This window comes from Leptonychotes weddellii, chromosome 12 (assembly GCF_054177405.1).
Source record: "Leptonychotes weddellii isolate Sample4059 chromosome 12, ASM5417740v2, whole genome shotgun sequence".
NCBI lineage: Eukaryota > Metazoa > Chordata > Mammalia > Carnivora > Phocidae > Leptonychotes > Leptonychotes weddellii.
The window spans coordinates 44,679,580-44,692,809 of NC_138380.1; the positions used below are offsets into that span (position 1 = coordinate 44,679,580).

The 13,230-nt window shown below is 45.2% G+C and overlaps 1 long non-coding RNA gene across 9 annotated transcripts in view; it reads right to left on the bottom strand.

Moving 5' to 3' along the window:
* The window catches only part of LOC115940325 (uncharacterized), a 134,420-nt gene that overhangs the window by 28,518 nt on the left and 92,672 nt on the right, over positions 1–13,230 (bottom strand). The window lies entirely within an intron of this gene.

Consider the following 13,230-nt stretch of genomic DNA (forward strand, 5'->3'; position numbering starts at 1 on the left):
AAGAGTTCCAGTTGCTCCACACATTCGCCAACACTTGGTATTGTCAATGTTTTTAAAATTTCGCTGTTTTTATGGGCATGTTGTGATATTTTGTTGTGGTCTTCATCTTTATTTCCCTGATGAGATGAAATGTTGAGCAGCTTTTCATGTGCTTTTTGGCCATTTACACATTTTCTTTTGTGAAATTTCTGCTCATATTTTTTGCCCATTTTTAAAAACTGAGTTGAGTTTTTTAATTACTGCATTGTAAGACTGTCTTGTTATATTCTGGATACAGGTTTTTGTTTTTGTGGTGAGATATATGTTTTGTGAACATTTATCTGGCTTGCTTATTCAACCTGTCACAGTGTCTTTCAAAGAATAAAAATTTTTTATTTTAATCAAATCAAATTTATCTTTTTTTACAATGTTACTTTAGTTTCGTATGTACAACATAGCAATTTGACTGTTCTCTACATTATGCAGTTCTGACACAGTAAGTGTAGCTACCATCTGTCAGCACTCCAAATTTATCTCTTTTTTAATGATTATTGCTTTTTGTGTCCTAAGAAAACTTAAATAAGACAAAATCATGAAGATGTTATCCTTTCTTTTCTTCTACGTTCTATAATTCCAGCTTTTTATTTAGGTCTATTAGCCCTTTCAATTATCTTTTGTGTATAATGTGGGATAAAGGTTAAGATTCACTTTTTTTCCCATATAAATATCCAGTTGTTTCAGCATCACTTGTTGAAAAAACTACCCTTTCCAATTGAGCTGCTTCAATACCTTTGTCAAAACTCAATTGAGCAAATATATGTTGATCTAGCTCATTGGCTTTAAAAATTTAAATATTAAACTTTGAATCCAGTAAATTGAAAAAATTAAGTTCAATGCTATTAAAGAAGGATCAAGAAGGAGAATATGCTCAGGGCATTTAAAAATAAAAATGGCCCTGAATTAGATTGCCCATTTGTAGGGGCGCCTGGGTGGCTCAGTCGTTAAGCATCTGCCTTCGGCTAAGGCATGATCCTGGGGTCCTGGGATCGAGCCCCGCGTCGGGCTCCCTGCTCAGCGGGAAGCCTGCTTCTCCCTCTCCCGCTCCCTCTGCTGTGTTCCCTCTCTCGCTGTCTCTCTCTCTCTGTCAAATAAATAAATAAAATCTTTAAAAAAAAAATTGCCCACTTGTGTGTGTGCCCTCACCAAGCAGCCACCCTGACTCAAGCTTGTGGCTGGCACAGAACAGGCTCCCAATATACATGTTCCCTGACAGACGAAAGAAAGAAAGAAAGAAAGAAAGAAAGAAAGAAAGAAAGAAAGAAAGAAAGAAAGAAAGAAAAGAAAAAGAAAGGAGAGGAGGGAGGAGGAGGGGAGGGAGGGAGGGAGGGAAGAAGGAAGTCAGTCAGTCAGTCAGTCAGCTGGCTTTTTATGGTCCTAAAACAAAACAGAGCTTTGTGGATAATGCTGCTTTCTCCTTCTGGGCTATTTATTCCCCCAAATCTGTTCCCACTCACCAAAGGCTTGAGGTGGTCTTTGCCTTACATGAAACAGCAACTTGGGCTAGAACCACCGTTCAGTGAGGGCAAAATGTCAGTAGAGGGGGCCCCTGCCCGAGCTCCTATCTGGCTCCACCACTTATCCTCTCCGGGCCTGTTTTGTGAGCCATCCAGTGAGGAATAACTCAGCCAATGCCTCCACAATCTTAAGTATGCCAGAAAAAATTTCCCTATAACTCAACTCACTTTCTTACTGAGTCCTCACCTCTCCAGGTCAGGGGAGACAGCCAACAGCTGACTCACTGTCCTCAGTCCCCCAAGGCCACTGCTGAGAGGTCGATGTTCTTGGCCAACTGGTCCATCTGGACCTGGTCACTCTCTGCTCCTGAGCCTCGCTGGTGGTGGCAGCCTCTGGGACTGTCCCCGGGAGGCTCCCTCTCAGGGGCAGTGGGCGGTGGGAGACACGGGCACCAGCTCTGCCTAAGAAACGGGAGGCAGGGCCCCACGCACACCCTCAGCCCCAGCTTCCTCTCTGCTTACCAGCGTCTCTCTGGGGAATTGGTCTCTAGTCAGAGCATGGAAGCCCCGCTCTCTTCTTGCTTCTCCCAAACATTTTCTCTTTGCCATGCATCCTCTACATTCAAATCACATTCGTCTCCTGAGGCGATCAACACAGCTGACTAGCCGCTTGGGAAGGAAGATGGAGAGTAAAGAGAGAAACTGAAGGGGCAAAAAGAACAAAGGGTCTCAGTAAGATAGAGTGTCTGGAGTCTGGAACATTGTATGTGATCAATTAATGTTAGTTGTTGTTGTTATTGTTATTACCATGGAGGGAGAAGCTGGAGAAGGAGGAGCCCCCGTTTCTGACAGAAATTAAAATGGGGCCACAGGGGCCACCTTCCTCTCCCTGCTGTTCACTGAGCACCAGCCAATTTTCAACCCATGTGACCATGCTTCCATCCAAGACAATCTGAATTAATTTTGCGCATGAAATTTGGTGGGATGCGGTGCCAAATGTTTAACCGAAATCAAAATGTAAACTTCCCTTCATCTACCCGTTTTGTAAATCCTGTCAAAAATAAAATAAAAGCCATTAAGCTTGTCTGGCAACATTTGTCCTTTATGCACCGAGTTATTCATTGTTCCTGATTCCCTCATCCTGTTTGCTCACCACCCCCTCCAATATTTGTTCTGTTATATTTATGGTCCCTGGGCAGGCCCAGCACACTGTCAGGTCTACTGACTTTGCCAAGCCTAAGATGCCTTTTAGGGACTTATTTATTTAAAGAGCACACCATTAATGGGTTTAATGGCCTTTCAATCACTTAGTATGCATCGTCAATGTGGGAGAATCGATTTTCTGAGAATTCCTGTTCTGGGAGGAAAACCAACAGCCCGTCCCTCGCTCTGAGTTTGGCCAGCGAGCAGATGACGGTGCAGGACGCGTTCCATCCTGGTGCACAGCTCTCCTTGCAGCCGGCCGGCGCCCAGAGGAACGTGCGCTCCTCTCTTGCTCCTTTCGGGTTGTAGCCATTGGCCACGGGGACACGTTGTTTTATGAACTTTGGATGAGGCTGACTGTTGCTCTCGCAAAAGATCCAGCCCGGGCTTCACGCCACCCTCTTTGGGGAAGAACCAAACCCCAACCCTTGGGGCTTTATGAGATCCTCTCGGTCCACAGGAACAGACGGCGAAGGATGGCGGGCCTGCCAGGGTTCCCCAGACACAGACTTCTAGAAGGGCACTGCACCTCTGCAGTCTTGAGTTCCAGAATCTTGCAGCAATGAGCAAACACATAAACTCTCACTGGGGTAACTTCTAATTCCGTAACTATCTGTTGATGACTTTCTAAGTACAGGGCTGGGCGCCGTGGGAGACACATGCGTGGGGCATAAAGAGAGTAGAAAGCCATCTCAGTGCACATTCAGGGTTTGTCTCTTGCAAGTTAGCATCTCCTTTAGGTGTTGTTAACCAGACTTCTCTCTCCTCCCTCTCTGATTCTCCTCGCCGCCACCCCCCCCAACCACTCCCTGTCCTTCTCCTCTTCCTCTCTCTTGCCCTTCCTGGAGAATCCTGCAGGAAATCCCACACGCTCAATAACCACAGCTCTGTTGTCTGAAGACTGACAGTGACAGGGAGTCTCTCCTGGGCACCCTGCAGTTACCAGTCTGCAGAATCCTCAGCACGACTCTGCGTAAATGCTATCAAGCTGTGACTATGCCCATTTTTTCAGAGAAGGAAACCAAGTTTAAAGGAGGTCAAGTCATTAGCTGTGAGCCAGACCCATCTGACTTGAAAACCATGAGAGACTATGGACTCTGAGAAACAAACAGGGTTTTAGTGGGGAGGGGGGAGGGGGGATGGGTTAGCCCGGTGATGGGTATTAAGGAGGGCACGTACTGCATGGAGCACTGGGTGTTATATGAAAACAATGGAACATGGATCACCACATCAAAAACTAATGATGTATTGTATGGTGACTAACATAACATAATAAAATTTAAAAAAAAAAAAGAAAGAAAACCTTTTCTCTGAAGCCCTGCACCGACTTGGTTTTCTCTTGCTTTTTTTTAGGGTGCTTTGCTCCCCAGGGGGTCCTAGCCAGCAGGTACCCACTGTCCTAAGGTAAGCGAAGCAGACTTGCTGACACCTGGCTAATTAGAATAACAATATTACTAATCTAGCTCTCACACCCCCTCCCTGCCGCCCTGAAGTGACCATCCTGTTCCAAACACTTCATAGATCTTTTTTTCACTTAATTCTCACAACGACCTCAAGAGATGGAGAAAAGGGCCCCATGAGGTTAAGAGACTTGCCCAAGATCTCATAGTTATTAGGTAACAATAATGATGACGATGAAATTGCTAGCATTGATTAAAGACTTATTCTATGCCAAGTGCTGGGCTAAGGTTTTTATATCTGTATACGTTTTAATCCCAATAAAGCAAATGTTATTATTTACAGCATACAGATGAGGAAACAGAGGCTCAGAGATTGAAAGCAACTTTCCCAAGGTTAGCCAGCCCAAAAGAGACGGAGCCAGCATTTGACCCAGGTGGCCTGTGCCTACTTATAACAGCGACGCCGCCATCATGCCCCACAGCCCATGCTCTTCATCTCCGTCCTCTCTAAAAGCCTTTCGGAACATGGCCCATAAGTTTTCCCACAACAGTAGTTGAAGACAAACCCAAGAGCCATCAGGTTTGGCAGCGGGGCGGCTTCTTAACAAGCTCCTGCCCTCCCCGAGAATCTCATTTGCATTTGTCCTTCTGCAGTAGTTTCCAATTCCCAGGCAGAACACAATTTAACTGTAAAATTCGCCTTAACTAACCAGCTGTCTGCCGCAGTCAGGCGCCAGGCTCAGGTGCGACTCCCAGGAGGCTCTCTCGAATCAGCATGCCCGTCTCTGCAAAGCAATATAAAGTCACCTCCGAGAAATGAGATGCCACTTGGAAGAGGCATGTGCTTCCATGCCCGCTTGTTGTCAGCTCGACACAGTGGAGGGGGTGCCGATCACGGCTCGATTGCTCCCAGGACTTCTCTCCTGAAGGTTTGCCTGTCATCTATAGGAACCTGTGCAGTCAAGACTACCAAACGTCCGGGGTCTGGGGTGTTACTTGGGATGGGATCCTGGAAGGGAGGGGTGATGGGCTTAATTGGCCTCGTCTGGCCACAGTGTCAATAGGCCATCCAGCTGGGGGCTCCCGACATCAATAGGCAAGAGAACGCCATTCAGCAAATGTCATCTGAGCCTCTACTGTATTCAGGACATTATGCGAGGGAGTACAAAGGTGAATCGAAAGCCCAATCTCAGGGTGCCCGTCCGGCTCAGATGGAAGAGCACATGACTCTTGATCTCAGAGTTGTGAGTTCAAGCCCCACGTTGGGTGTAGAGCTTACTTAAATAAATAAACTTAAAAAAAAAAAAAGGCCCAATCTCAGCCTGATGTGACCCTACAATTTGACAAGCATGTAGAGCGCCAAGTAGAGTAGGAAAAGGTGCCCTTACGAAGATATAATCATTGAAGTTCAAAGACATCTGCTTAGAGGCTGTAGTTGCAATGAGGAAGCAGGTGAGATTGTTGGGAGAAAACGGATAGGGACAGCAGAGAATAATGCCCAGAAGGGAACTTCTGCATGGGCTTCAACAGAGACAACGGCAAAGATATCCTAGAAACAGAGCAAAGGAAGAGAGTAACAGCTCAGGGCCCCACAAAGCACAGGGTGTCCCATGGGAGGGACGCATCCATAGTGTCCAATGAGACCAGCGTGATGAGACTGAGAAAAGGCCGTGGGCCCCAGTGACAAGGACGATGCTGACCACCCCCCCCCCCGAGAAAACAGTGTGTGTAAGGGAGGCCAGCAGTTTCCCCAAGGTCAAGGAGACACGTGGGTGGTGGGGAAAGTAACTGAAGAGTGTGGATTGCTATTTAGGAATGTTTATTAATGAAAGTCAGAAGAGGTGGAGGTCAGTAAGGGAAGAGGGTAGCAGGCCTGAGGAATGTGTTTGAAGGATGGGGGAGATTCAAACATGATTGCAGGTTCCTGGTGGAGCAAGACTGGAGGGCAGGAAGGAGTGACCAAGGGCACAGTGGGACAAATTCACATGGGGAAGAGAGACCCTTCAGAGACTGAGGCAAGGAAAGAGGAAGAGGGATGGTGCAGCCATTCGACATGGAAAAGGGGATGCTGACCTTGGAGACCTTGACTTTGACATGACATCATGAATGATCTCCAAAAGTGATTGTCCTATCACAGTAGTGTGGGGACTGTGCTAAGATGGCCACCTTCTGAAGGAAAGTGCTAGAGGAAATGGGGAAAGATTCACTACATTTGTTTTTAATCAGGCAAAAATGTTCATCTTTTTCTTTCTCATTATTTTGTTTAATTACATACACAATTATAGTAAGTTTAGTTCTTCAACCTTCTCTGTCTTTACTTCTCCTTAGGAGTATCTTGTGACCTTTATCTCAAGGATTTGCCTCCTCTTACTACCATCAACTCTAGAGTCTGTAGGGGCTAATTATCCAGGCTGAAGATTACCTGGGTCTTTCTCTTCCTCTTCCCATAGACTCCCTGCCTTTTCGCTATTTCACTGCTCATCAGTCCTTCCACCAGATGTGGGCAAAGGGAAGCATGAAAAGCTAAAACTCAAATCAGTTCACTTTATTACTTACTTTGGGATCTAGCCAAATATTTTAAGCTATTATCTCAAATGAGGTTGGGGGCTAACTCAAGTTCATAGTTATTTCATTATCCATGAATGGAACCACCCACAATTAGTCCCAAAGTCAGAAAGATGAAAAATGTCAGTGTGAGGAAAAAAAGACACTTAGTGAAGGTCCTACTGGCAGAGCTCTAAGTAATATCTCTTGTGTCATAGTTTTGTCTATCTCCTTGCCGTTCACTCTGAGTCTTGCTTTCTCGTTGTGGCTAATTTGAAATTCCACATATTGTATTTTCCGATTGGAAGCACTAAGAGTGAGCACTGCCAGTATTAACAGATTGGTGCTTCTTCTAGTCCCTGAAATGCGATGCTCAGAGTATTCATTAGCATTATGGTTCGGGCAGCTTCCAATGCTCCATAGTCTGCCTGTCTCATCGACAACTGAGCATAGGGTACGATCAGATGGTTCCCGGTATCTGTTTACTTATTAAACTTTGAGAGGTGTGTATTTTTTAAAGGATCCAATAGGTCATGATACTGTGCCACAGTTTCTCTGTGCCACAGAAAATGGGTAAAAGATCCATAGGACCTCTCATACTGCTGTGAACCTACGGTCGTATGGTGAATCTACAATTACCTCAAAATAAAAAGTTTCATGAAAAATTCTCCAAGACCTTATCATCAGAAGAGCAAAACCAAAATAAAATCTAACAGGACTTTCATATATTCAATACATACACTAAATGGCTAAAATCTAAAAGACTGACAATATCAAGTGTTGACAAGGATGAGAAGGAACTAGAACTCTTGGATACTATTGGTGGAATATACAAACACTTTGGAAAGCAGCCTGACAATTTCTTATAAAGTTAAACATACACCTATCATAGGACCTAGCAATCCCACACCCAGGTATTTCCTCAAGAGAAATGAAAATATGTGTCCACAAAAAAGACTGCTATACAAATGTTGATGGCACTTTATTCATAATAGCCCCAAAGTGGAAACAACCCAAATGGCCATCAACTAGCAAATGGATGCATTTTGACATACTCATGCAATGGAATACTACTCAGCAATAAAAAGATTGAAACCACTAACACATATAATATAAATGAATTTCAAAGTCGTTATGTTGAGTGATAGAATTTAAACACAAGAGTTCATACTATGTGATTCTATTTACTTGAAGTTCTAAAATAGGCAATGTAATTTGTACTGAGAGAAAGCAGATCCATGGTTATCCAGGAGACATGGGGGATCAGGGATGGGTATTAGCTACAAAAAGGCATGATGGAACTTTCGGGAGGGATAGAAATGTTCAATATCGTGATTGTGGTGATGGTGGTGGTTACACAGGGGTGTGTGTGTGTGTGTGTGTGTGTATTTAATGTGAAGTACACCTCAAGAAAGTTGACTGAGGGAAAAAGGAAGACTCCAAGAACCTCTAACCAAATCAGAAAAATAAACTAAAACCTAGCAATGATTTTCTTATACTCAGTACATTAACTTTCTAATCTTAAATACATCTTCAACAATGAACAGATACCCTGAGTCAACAGACCCTGGCTTAGATCAGCCAGTAGAGGGAACTCTTTCTCAAACTGAGGCTCCATCAACTCAGTGACCTACTGAGATTAATCTCTAAACTGTGAAAATGTAACTCTTATGTCTCCACATTTCTCTTCACTCCATAGATGCAGCCACATAACCTCCAGTAGAAGGAACCCAAACTATCCCAGTTAAGAAACTAACCCTATTCCCATTGAGAGGTGGAGGAAAGGAAGAATTCCAGACCAGCAGGTTGGTGCTTCAGTATCCATGCTGACTTCCTACTGTGCTCCCACTCTGATCTTTACATGAGGCTGGTAATTAAGGATGCTTGGAAGCAAGCCCTCCTCTTACTCCCCAGGCATAGCAATCAGAGCCCTGTCATGGCGCTGTGCCTGCCTTCTGTCTCAGTTGCCTGAAAGTGGGGTCCTGACTTGCTTTTGCCAGTTGTTCTATAACCTAGAGTCTCAGTGCTACCTAATACCAGACCTAAGAGCCAAGCTTGTCTGCCATTTGCCTGCAGCCAGGTTCCCCTGATGCCTGTCTCTGCCCTCTCACCCCCCTGGAAGTCAGGCCCCTGCCCACCTATGCTCTGAGTTGAGTCTGCCCCAGTCCTGGAGGCCACCTGCCCGTCCTGAGTGCCTTGTCACCATCTTCTGAGGCCCTCCTAGATTTACGAATCCCAGATTCATCCCCAGGGATGCCCACTCACCATCAACTATACACTGGTTCTCAGACGCATTTCAAGTCATTGTTCACCAGAAAACATCTTGGTGAGGCAATCATAAGGTCTTAGAGGACAAATTCTGAGTCACTGTGAAATAATTCTCTTTATGTTGCATCTAGAATCACGGAACTTTAGAGTCAATTTCAGAGTCCATGTACTCCAAGTACCACCTGGGCAGGAATTGTTGAGAAGTGGACATGGCGGTCCTACTTTTGAACATTTCCAGTGGGGGCAGTCAGTATTTTTCAAGATAATTCATGCCGCTATTAGGTAGATTCAATTGCTAAAATCTCCTTTATACGGACTTCAAATTTATCTCCTTGAAAACCCACCTATTATCTTGGTTTCTACATTTTTGTTAGGAACACAGAATTGCCTTTTCTCTATAATAGCATTTGAATTTTTCAAAGTCAGCCATCATATGTTCTTCTCCCTCCTGTTTGTCATATTATTTCTTCGCGAGACTAAGAGGAAAAAAGTCAAAGAAATTTAATTCAGTTCCTACTCAGTTTTTTTCTTTTTTAATTAGCATATAATGTATTGTTTGTTTCAGGGGTACAGGTCTGTGATTCATCAGTCTCACACAACACCCAGCACTCACTACAACGCATACCCTCCCCAATGTCCATCACCCAGCCACCCCATTCCCCTGCCCCCCTCCCCTCCAGCAACCTTCAGTTTGCTCCCTAAGATTAAGAGTCTTTTATGGTTGTCTCCCTCTCTGGTTTCATCTTGTTTCATTTTTTCCCTCTCTTCCCCTATGATCCCTACTCAGTTTTAAGCAGCATCCAGAGTGCTTGGGGTGCAAAGATGAGTAATTTATGGTTTCTGCCTTCAAAGAGCTTATAGAATGGAGGGGAAGAGTTGGAGAATCTGGAGTAGACCCTCAGAGGAGACGGCAGCATTGGATGAGCAGGGAGAGGGTGAGAGGGTATTCCAGGCATTGGAATGTAGGTAGAAAAGTCCAGTGGCAATGCTAGAAAGTTTTTGGAAGGCAGGGCGCGGAGTGGGAGTGTAATGAAAGATAACACTGGAGGGGCAAGCCAGCACCAGATCACAAAGGACATTGCAGATCATGCTAGAGTTTTACACAGGGAATCACACAATTATATTTCAGTTTTAGATAGATGACTTTGGGGCGCCTGCATGGCGGAGTCGGTTGAGTGTCCTACTCTTGGTTTCAGTTCAGGTCATGATCTGAGTCGTAAGATGGACCCCTGTGTGGGGCTCCACATTCAGCGTGGAGTCTGCTTGAGATTTTCTCTCTCCCTCTGCCCCTCTTGCTCCTGCTCTCTCTCTCAAATAAATAAATAAATCTTAAAAAAAAAAAAAAAGATGCCTTTGTTACATGCGAAGTGGTTTGAGAGGGGCAGAACTGGAGACAGGGGTATCTGTGAGAGGGCTAACATGAGCCCGAGGGGAGAGACGCCCATGGCCTTACCTCAGGGAGTAGCAGTGGGAATGGCAAGAACTGGGCTCATGGGAGAGGTGCCAAAAGGACTGACTCAATAAGACTCAGATGTGAGCATATGGGAGAGGGAAACTCAAGTCCATTTTCCCGGCTTGACTGCATAGTGATACTATGCCAAAGAAGATAGGCAACCAACAAGAAAAGCCAGGTGTGGAGCACGGAGCTGGTGAGTGCAGCTTTGTACATGTTGAGTCTATGCTATTGGTGGCAAGGCCAAGTGAAGTTGTTGGGCAAGTGGTATCAGAGCTTAAAAGAGAGATCTGGGCGAGAGATATGGATCCGTGAGTCACAGGCCCGTAAGTGGTCATTGAGGACTCGGGTGTGGATGAAGCCAGGCAGCAGATGTGTATAGCATGACAAGAGAATGGGAAACAGGGGCGCCTGGGTAACTCAGTTGGTTAAATGTCTGACTCTTTGATTTCGGCTCAGGTCATGACCTCAGGGTCATGAGATCAAGCCCTGGGTCAGGCCCTGTGCTGGGGGGTAGAGCCTGCTTAAGATTCACTCTCTCCTTCTTCTGGCCCCACGAGTGCTTTCTCACTCAAAAAAAAAGAGAGAGAGAGAGAGAGAATAGGAAGCAGCAGGTGGGGGGTGGGCATAGAAGAGGGAAAATAGGGAGTGGCCAGGAGGCCAGGAAGACTAACAGTTACAGGTTGTAACTGTTTCTAGCACAATAAGCTTTCCAAACACTTGGCCATCCTGGACACTTCAACTCTTTGTTGCCACTGTTTTGTTTGGCTTTCGGTAACCTTTATTAGGTAGGGATTTTTGAAGGGACACCATACTCCAGATGTTGTAGAGAAGAATCACCTCCCATGTTCTGGACCCTATACTTCTAAAAATGCAGGTCCCGTGCCCTGACGGTTACGGCTCCTACAGAACTCGCCCAACAGAAAAATCCTCAGTGTTGCAACAATTAGGCAATCAATCGATGACTAGTTATTAAGCCTGATTGTGCTGAGGTTTTACAGGTAGGGTTGTAAAACCACCATCACGGACTCCCAGAAACATGCCCTGTGATCAGAAAGGTCAGAGACACATGTGGAGATAGATGTAGGGGACGCTGCTCTGATTACCAAAATGAAACACTGCTGCTCCCAGAACATGGCAAGCTCTCTGAGGCCTTCCTGCCCTTGAATGTGGCACTCCTTCCACTTGGGATTCCCTCCTCTCTTGTGCTGGTTATCAGTTTATTGCCTCTTGGCTCCAAATTCATCCTTTTTGTCTTCCCCATGAAAATGGATCTGAGCCCTTTAATTATTGTTTCTTTGCCAGTTGGCACCGTGTTAAGCTTTGTCAGTAGAGGGTGCAGGAGAGACACTACTGGAGGAGGAGGGGGTCCCATCCTGGTCTCCAAGTGCTTGCGCAGCAGGCTTCCCCGGTGCCCAGATCCAGCGGTGCATAGTGGCTAGTCTCTCCCCCTGGCATCCCTCCATTTCCAACCGTTTCATAGCAGGGCACGTCCCGTGAGACACTTTACTGTGAAGAACTTTCCCCTGACACTGAGTTTGGGAGTGAGGTTGCTGGCAAGTTCCAGATGGCAAATTGCCAGCAAGACCCATTGATAGCACAGCATCTTCTCTGCCAGGCAGTGAGCTGAGGCCACACACCTCTCACAAGATCTGGATTTCAGCCCTGGAGATAGTAGCTGTTCCTTATATCTGCTATTCTTGTGTTCTTTGGCATTCTCTTTACTTCTTACTAGTCAGTACCTTGTTATTCCAATCCCTGCTATAATCAATAATTCTTCATTTTAAGGTTCCCCCGTTCAAGTCGCAGGGTAGTTTTATTCTCCTAGTTGGACCCAGATTGATGCACCTCCCTTATCCACCTGATAAACTTCTACTTATTGCTTGAGACTGGCCTTTGACATCATCGCTGTATTTTGCCTGGCAAGAAGTCGGATAGGTACATGTCGGATGTGGTTATGCATGCATGCATGAATGAATGAATGATTTCCATTACTGCTGGGAAGTTATTCAGGAGCTAGTTTGGCAAGTGAGACATTTTTTTCTGAGTAATGACCAGAATCCCAGAGAGGCCAGGGTCAGACAACCCTGGATTTGATGTCTTGGGGGCAGAGCTTGGCCCTCTCGGAGTCTGTTGTCCAAGTTGGTGTCCTACCATCAACCCAAGCAAAGTTTCCCCAGGCAGATGAGGCTAACTTCTCACCCCATCTGCTTCAGACGTACTGTGAAACTCGGGCCCCATGCCCCAGACTGGCTTTTTACAGCCCAATCCTATGGCACAAGGGTGGAAACCAAAGGAAAACTTCCCTGGAGATATTTATCTTTGAGCTGTTTTGAAGACCTTAGTAAGCAAGTATTTTTAACTGGTCAATTTTAATATCAACCAGCCAAGTTTTAGTAAACTAAATTTGCAAAACCCTGGTTTCCTAATACCCTTGGATGTTTCTAGTTACCTCAAAAGTTATTGCGAAACTCTCAAAAAAAGATCCCAATGGACCAAACAGTCTTTATTTACTTTATCTTAAAAATTAAATACATGCTTTGTGGCACTTTGAGAAGGCATGGAGTAGGAGGAGTGGGAATGTTACAAAAAGAAAATAATAATAGGGTAGGAAAATTTCAAAGTGTGGCTATTACTTATCTACATTATAGGAAAATACATAAGTCAATTCATATTACCCTGGTATGTGCCACACCTTTAACCATCCCAAAACACATGGGCATAAAAATCATTGATACAGGGGGGCGGAGCAAGATGGCGGAGGAGTAGGAGACCTGGATTTCGTCTCCTCTCGGGAATTCAGCTGGATAGGGATCAAACCATTCTGAACACCTACAAACTCAACAGGAGATCGAAGAAAAGAAGAGCA